Genomic DNA, 8,721 nt, shown 5'->3' with positions numbered 1-8,721 from the left:
CTTGTTTGTTACCCTTTTACTCTCTCTCCACCACCACCACCACCACCACCACCCCTCCCCCCTCCCCGAATCTGCGCTGTACGTTAACTTCTATTCTGGTCTGCCCTCCTCGCTCTGTCTTTCGACTCCCACACTCTCTCTCTCTCTCTATCTCACTTCACGCGTCCTCTCTCTGTCTCTTCTCCACTCGCTCTTCTCATGATCAAGTGCTTAGATTCTGAAACCAAACAGGCAGCGTCTCAGCGGGAGGCTGCTGGTGGTGCTGAAAACCTACCCAGCTTCCTCCCACAGTTGCCTCCCTGCTCCCACCTTCTTCTCCCTCCCGTCATCCACAATTTACATGGTGCACTGAAATGTTAATTCACAGAAGTCCTTCCACCCCCACCCCCCTGCAGCAGACTGACTCCTTCTAATACCCACCCATGTCTTCACCTGTACATCATCATTTGTAGTGATTTATATACATACGTGTGCTGTATTTGTTACAGCACAGGCAGACTTCTTGATTATCTCTTTCTATTCTCTGCCATGACAAATATTTCTGACAAAAACTGGTGTAGATACACGGAGGGATGATAGATGACCCAGCGTCATACAAGCTCCCGGTTCCATCAGAAGCTTTGAGCTGTTGCTGGAGTTCCTCCAGAGGAACAGCAGGTTGCACACTTACAAGAAGCGTTGAAGTCATACTTGAGGCAAAATCCTGTCAATTTCTCAGAGGAAATGGTAAACAAAATGGTTTTAAGAAATCACTGCGAATTGTTAAAAAAAAGCAATGTACTGTAGTGAGGAGTGAATTGTAGAAGAACTGCAATATATAACACATTTTTTAAATTTTTTTATGGTACAAATAATTCTGTTTCAGCAGCACAACAACTTTACCTCAAAATCTACAGATTTATTCCCATGTTCACATAAAATCAGATCGAAAATTTGCTTGTTATTAAAGATCCAACATTTCATTCTGGCATCAAACGCCTCGTTTGCAACTGCTAAGCCTTCATTGTTGCTACTTTCCCTACATCTTCTGCCCAAAATATCTTAATCTGGGCTGAGGGGGCTCATAATAGGCAGCTTTAACAACAGATTTTATTTTTTTTAATTATGCATATTAAAAAGTGACTTCCTTCAGCTGCAAACTGCCTCTGATTTTAGTCGGAATCTTTTATCCAAGACAGATTAACGGTGCGTAGTATCAACAAAGGTTTTTTTTTTTTTTTCTTAGGGAGCTTAGTTAAAGTGATGAAAGGATGACTACTTAATTCGCTCTTCTGCTCTCTCATTCATTACTCACAAAGAGCTTTTTTTTTTTTTTTGACAAAGACATTCTGACATGTCCTAGTAAGAAAAGTACAGGTTTGATTAATAACTTTTAACAATAGCTTCTTATTCAAGACTCCCAGTAAATCGTGGTAGTGTGACAGTGAGACACCGCGCACAAAACCAGGACTCTCAAAGTGAACAGTTAAACTGAATTCAGCTGGAAAGCATTTCATTATTTACACCTCCTGTATGTTTCTGCTGACGTGGCTTCTTTTTCCATGTACAACATTCTCAATATTATCTATTGAAACAATGCAAAAGGGCTCTATTTCTTTTAGGAGTGACAGATGCATTTTTGCTTTCTGCATCTCTCAAAATTAGGTCCTGCATCATTTCCTTTGCTGTACATGTATATTTGGTTGCCATGGTCACAAACACCAGAACAGCTAGTAACAAAAAAAAAAAAGTCCAACCACCTGTGGAAAATAACCATGTGTGTTCACCAACGTAGCAGGAACCTTCAACTGCTAATGAACGGGAAAAAAAATACACACTGTTTATAAAAATGTATATAATGGTAAATCCATTTAGTTGGCTTTGCTTATAAATGTGCTTTTATGAAGACTCCCATCAGCACCCTGTGAGCCTGCTGCTCCAATCTTCAAATCTTCAAAAAAGAACAATTGGAGATAAAGTCAGAGCTGTGCACTTATCAGTTGAGAAAGAAGTTTGAAGAAAACAAAATTGCAATACAATGTAGAAGTGAACAATTTCAAGTTGTATCTTTATGACACGGTCTGTATTAACTGTAGGTTTTGAAGTTTCTAAAGAATTGCTGCAGAAGAGACCCCTGTTGCTTAGTTCTAGCATACAGGTCCTGCATAAGTCAACGTGCATCTCTTTCACCTGCAGTTTTCAAACGATGGAGACGTTTTCTTTCCTGCCAAAAGCTGCATGCAAACATCTCCTCCACCACATTTTGACACGGCTGCATCTTGTGAGATGATTCCTCAATAGGTGAATCTAAAGTCTGGTCTCGCGCCACATCCATCTTTTCCAGAGTTGCATGAATCCGCTTTTGCATTTGCCCATGCCAGCCCCTCTGCGGATTACCCAGCAGGCCTCACCAAAGCCAGACAGCCAGGCTGCTGACTGTCTGACATGTCTAACACTTAGATAAAGGACATAAAACAAACTCATACTCATTCAAGAGCAGGCGTCCATTAGTGTACTGGTTGAAATCTCTAGAGGAGGAAGGAGAAGAGGTAACTCCAATAAAAGGAGCTGGCTTTGTGCATAAGTGTATTTTTCTTGGCTTCAGCCTGGGTTATAAAAAGCCTAATTTCTCTTGCACTTTCAAGAATCTAAACTTGTGTGTCATCTCACATATATAAGTGCTAAATAACACTAGTAGATATAGTCTAAATTAATGGGCCTTGGCTGATTCTTAGCTAGGATGACTGCAGTGCTCACTAGGCTTTGAATAGTGGCAATATTATTTATTCAAGGCAGGTAATATGGTGTTAACATCAGTAGTAGTCACACTGAGCGTGAGCTTGCTTCATTGATAGCAGTCATAAAAAATTATTTTTAACATCCCTGGACAGACAGCAACGAACAAGCAATGTTTCATTAAACTTTCATCAGTCCACGTTGTGTTCAGGGGAAGTTAGGAGCCTGAGAATACATTTTACAGGAGCAGAACCACATATGTGGGAAACACGATGAAATATAAATAAAGTATGTACGGTGTTAGTAAAGGTTCCACTCTGTGCTTTTTGTGTTCAGTAATTTGATAAAGTGGGGATATCATAAAGCTCTTATTAACACACGTGAAGCTGATTTTTTACTAGCAATTGGCATTTGAGATGTGAGCCCACATCTCGTTTCTTTATATGTACTTTAATCCCCACGCGGGGCTGCAACTGCTTGTGTTCAGTGGTCAGAAGGTATTTAACTAAATTCAGTCCTTATACGGCAGTGGCCATCAGAGACAACTCACCAGACTAATCAATGTCAGATCATAGGATGACAGCAGGTGGCTGGAGGTACAGGCTGTTGGGGGTGAATGAAAATGTTAGAGATCAAAGTAGTGACGGTAAAAGTCAAAGTAACTCCACAAACTAGCCCACGAAGCAAACATGGCAACCAAACTGACTTCTCAGAAGGTTAAAAGGGTTCTTTTCTCGGAACTTGTCTGTGAAATGGAACTGCATGTATAGATTTGGTGAAATAAATCCCCAGACAGGTTTCTATTAGATAACAGGAAACAAATTGGACTATTAGTAATTGCTGGCCACTGCAGCCACGCTTCCCACAGAACCAGCAGGTTAGAACAAAGCAGCACTGTCTCCATGCATTCTGTTCAGGGACGTACAGATATAGTTTGAGCTTAAGCCGCCCCCACAACAATCTTCCCACTTTCTTCACATGGCCAATTTCATGCCCGACTGTTATATACACATACGATTGTGGAACGGCTCTGATGGCGTCAGCTGCAGTTGCTAAGAGATTTGAATTACTCTTGTAAAAGCGCTGATTGTCAGAGACTTAATATCTTCATGACATGCCTCAGTTGGGTCTTTCTCTGTTTTGCTGCCACTCTAAATCCTTCCAAAAAGTTTATATCATGTGCTAGTCTGCTGTAGCTGCCTAGACAGTAGCTGTGAAAACAACAAGACTGCTAAAGAGAAAATACCGATCCCAGATAAAGAACATAGAAGGAGCAAGAAATGTGTGTGCTGCTTGGTATGAACATCATATCATCGAGCCTTATATAATGCATGTGTGTGTGTGTGTGTGTGTGTTTGTGTGTGTGTGTGTGTTTGCAGCAGAACACAGCAAACTATGAGGATGTAGACAGAGCAGTACATGTGCAGCCGTCGTGTGTTTCTGCATGTGTCTGGCCTGAATGTGCTTCGATTCCTCCCCATCTCTATCATCAGATGTTCTTTTACTGGTTTGTCTTATGTAACTCTACCAGCTGCTGCCCAGCAATTTCCACTGAAAGCCAGTTGGGAGCAAGATATAACCTCACAAACTCCATTTAGATTTCATTTAGAAGTTGTGCACCAAGCAGAGAAACTTCGGGAGAAAGATGAAAAACACATTAGTCCTCTCTAATTAGCCAGACATGACGATAGTGAAACACAAGGCTTTTACGCATGAGAAAGAAATCACTTCATCCTATAAAAGTCTCATTCTATTTCATTTACAAAACAACATACATCATTATTGAAACATAAAAGTACACATTTGAATTAGGGCCCCTTTGCTACAGCTAACTAAGCTCTGAAAACAAGACGTGAACAGTTGGCTGTTAACTTAACAGCTGCTTCCTAATTGTCTATTGGGAGCTGTAGCTGGAAAACCTGAAAGAACATATAAGAATGAAAGTGTCATCATACCTTAAGTGTACTGCTGATGGATCCATGGTATGTGTTAGGATAAAAAACTGTAAACAGCAAACAGATAAAGAGAATAGGTGAAAAACGAGGATAATTGGCTTTAAAGTAAAGTTGTGCTAACATTCCCATATTGACCATGCTGTTGAAAAGAAGCTTCAATTTTACCCACGTTTAAGAAAAAAAAGAAAAACACACTTTTGGTGCTAATTGACTGGTGGTACCATCAATCTCAACTGCCATCAAATTATTAAAGAGACATTTTTAAGAAATTTTGATGCCGGGGCAACAATGTGATGTGTAGCAAACTCTACGGTACAGTTCAGGAGTCTCAGACATTGTTACAATAATGTTTTTAGTGCTGTGCCACTAACATGTCATAAAAAGTCATCAAAAGTATTGTTTGAATAGACGGAGTGCTCAGCGATGAAGACTGAAACCCACTTAAAATAGCATAGTACTCTAAAATAGTTTGTTACCCTGGCACTTCAGTACGAGAGTCCAGGTCAGCCCCCACATTAAGGTGGTCTATACTACCCTTCCTGAGGGTTACACAGAACAGGTTTCTGAGGTGAAGGAATTCCTCCAGCTGTGTTTCCCCGGCTGCCTATTTCACTAGCAACTGTATAGATCAGACACAGACACTAATGGAGCTGCTCTGGTTGACGGCAGCTTCCTTCTTAAAGTAAATGGAAAATATTTAAGTCGTAAGTAAACGTTTACTTTAAAGAAACCTTTACGAAGTTTCTAATTAAAGCAGGGAAACTTCCTTTAACTGCAGATGAGGCACTTTATTTAGCAAATGCAAAAGCTACCAGCAAACAATAAAAGTATTTAAGATGATAAAAAGTATGAATGATCAGTCAAATGTCAATGTTCTTGTCCTATTCTGACTATCGTTGTACTCGTGACCTCTATGCTCATGGTGGAAGGATGAGGCTGGTAGAAAAGTGGAAAAAAAAAAGTTTGGTAAAAAAAAAAAAAAAGCAAGGCTCTAGTTTCTGCATCATGGAGCCCTGCGTTGCCTTCTTTGTATTGGAACATCATCTGCAGGCCCAGAGGTCTAACTGCCCACGGCGTTTACAGCAGGTCAGGCGGATTTTGTCATCTCTTCTACTGCTCTCGATGCACTTCTGCTGGTGTGGAGATTCTTGATGCAGACTAACATAATGTCTCCAGACAAGTCAAAAGGACGCATGTCTGACTAGCAAAAGGGGATATTATACTTTATGTCCTACATTAGGTTGTGGTTAGCGTAGACTCAGTTAATGAGCAGTTCCAGTTTTCAGCGCTGACACCTTTTTCCAATCCTAGTAACATTAGGCCATGTCTCCCCATGCATGTTAATGGACCATAGATTTGTTCACTTTTATCATCACCCTTTTTCTCCAGCGGTCTGTGTCTCCTACATACGTCCTCCTCGGAGCCACCCCAGTTTGCCAGTCCACAGGCACTTTACCCCTCCTCCATGCAACACTGAAGTCAGCCAAGTGTGTCAACCAAGACAAGAGCCATTGAAGATCCTTCAGCATCTCAGGGTGAATCTCATCCACACCTCGTGACTTGGTAACTATCTCACAGAGCACTGCCAGCAAAATGGACAAAGCTTCTCCCAAACTTCAGACTTGGTCTGGTTCGTTAGCTCCTTGAAGTGTTCATTCCACTGTCCCACGATATCCTCTGTCTGAGTCTGCAGCTATATTTTTGCATCCGTAAGCACCTGAGCCAATCTAAATGTCAATTTTTAGTGTCGCCCCCGAAGCGTTGCAGACAACTGTCATAGCAATGTTTCCAGGAGACACTAAAAAGTGACGGACATTTCAATTATTAAATGTATTTTTTGTTAATCTCTGAACCATTTCTGTTGTGTTGTGGCTTTTTGCAGCGCGCTTTCGTAATGCTTCACCTGTGTTGTCAAATCGATGAAGTTTTTTATTTTTATTTTCATGCGTTTCTTCTATTTGCACATGCTTTTTTGATTTGCAGTGCTGTGAGACCTCAGGGTCACTGTAGTAGGGGGTGTAATATTTTCATACTTTCATTTCAGTGTAACTACTCAAGGAATAATGATGTAATAACTTGATATATATATAGATAGTTACACACGTGTAAAGCAAAGTGCTACTGTAATTACCTCAACAAACACGCGAGGATCCCTAATATCTTGTTACTTTATTTAGAAAATGTTACTGGCCTGTTATTACCAAGCTGTCCTATTTGGTGTGTGTTTTGCAGACGTCTCTTTTATATTGCTGATCTTTGAGGATATGATCAGACCTGCTAACAAGGCCTTTCGAGTAACAAGCCTTCAAAGGACAAGAGGGGACGAGGAATTAAAGAGGATGGAAGAAAGCCAGCAGAATAAAGGGTGATTCAGGCACTCACCAGTGTCCCTGTAGGTCAGGTCACCATGTGTCTCACAGATGAAGGGTATTATGGTTATGCTACTGTAGTTCAATGCTTTTGGTGTCCATATGTTTGAATGAGGACATATTTAAATAAATCTATAAAGGTTATAGGATAAATATCATTGGTATTTTATGGAGCATAACTGTGTTAAATCAGTCTTAAAGTTAAAGTATTTAAAGCTTCATATAAGGTGTCCAGGCCGCAGTCAAAGGGTCCCCAGCTCAAATGCACGTGTTGGCTGTGGCCTTTTAGTGTAGAATTAGTACATTCTCTCCCTCGGGGTCTCCCGTAAGAAGACATGCGGTTAATTGCTAACTCTTCGTTGCCGGTAGCTGTGAATGTGGGCGTGACTGGTTGTCGGTTTCCGTGTGGTGGCCCTGTGACAGACTGGCAAACAAAAACGAAAGCAGTGAAACGCGTTTGGACCGAGAAGCAACCAGCTCCAAGTCAATATACAGTGAAGCTACATAAAGCTAAAGGGGAAATGCTTTTGTGAGGGACGGTTCTCTGTACGTTCATCACTTTTTTCACATAATCATTTGCTACAGCTATAAAATATCTATTATAGACACTATATACACTTCAAAGTAAAATAGTGGTTGATGGTGTAGTAAGAAATCCGAATGTCACTAACCATTAAGTCCTGGTGCCATGTCAGAAGATTTAAATCTTTACCCTAAGTGTTTTCTCAGGGGCTCATAATCCTTCATTTTTTCTAGGCCAGATCAATTGATTGGTGCCCATTAAGACTTTTCCAATTGTGTGTGTAATTCAGACCCTGCTTTAAAAGTGCAGGTAGGCACCTTTATCTTTTTATTTCTCCAGTAACTGTCTGCACCCTCAGTAATGGCCAGAAATTAGAATGTCTGGATTCTTTTACAGGTTGGTGGTAGGTTTACAAAATGGGACGTGTGGACAACTCACCCAAAGAAGAGTCAAAGGCGTAGATTGCGCCAAGGGGCTTCTGCAAAGATTGCAATTAAGAGTCTACATACTTTACAAACAATTCGATTTTTTTCTTAAAAATAAGTCAAAAAACACGTTTTCCCTGTGTCATTAGGGGCTTGTCAATGTGCTGTTAAAAGCACCATTAACACAGCGACAACATGGGAGAATCTGCATCCTTTAGCAGAGCTTTTGTTGGTCGTGTTTGCAATTCAGGACATAATGTGTCTGCTGGTGGAGCTGGGGTCAATGCTGCATTGTTAAAGGTCTTATTATTTTGAATTCCGGCCAACAGAGTTGAAGCAGTGGTGTCGCCTTTCACTGGGTTATTTTTTCCTGTTGTTGAATGCCATCAAACTGCTCCTTTGTAAACCATCTGTGTTTGCATACTCGCTCGCTTGCAATTTTTTTTTTTCTTTCTCGCACACTCACACTGCCTGTAGTGATGCCGTGGTATTTCAGTCAGTGAAATCCAGCCACGGTGCTAAAGAAACTCAACAGCAAGTCCTCCCAAAGTACCAGGACCTGCGGTTTATTCAGCTGCACAGAGGCTGCTGTGGACCTGTCCTCTTTGGTCACTTTGTCTGCAAAGCGGTCGAGTGGGAGTGGAAAGGGAGCATGTGGGTTTGACCTCAAATAACCGGAAAGTGTCTGCTGAAGCTGCTCACTGCCCTCTAATGTCTCCACTAGTCTGCTGGAA

The sequence above is a fragment of the Channa argus genome, chromosome 21 (genome assembly GCF_033026475.1).
Source record: "Channa argus isolate prfri chromosome 21, Channa argus male v1.0, whole genome shotgun sequence".
In the NCBI taxonomy this organism is placed as follows: Eukaryota; Metazoa; Chordata; class Actinopteri; order Anabantiformes; family Channidae; genus Channa; species Channa argus.
This window is presented reverse-complemented; position numbering follows the sequence as displayed.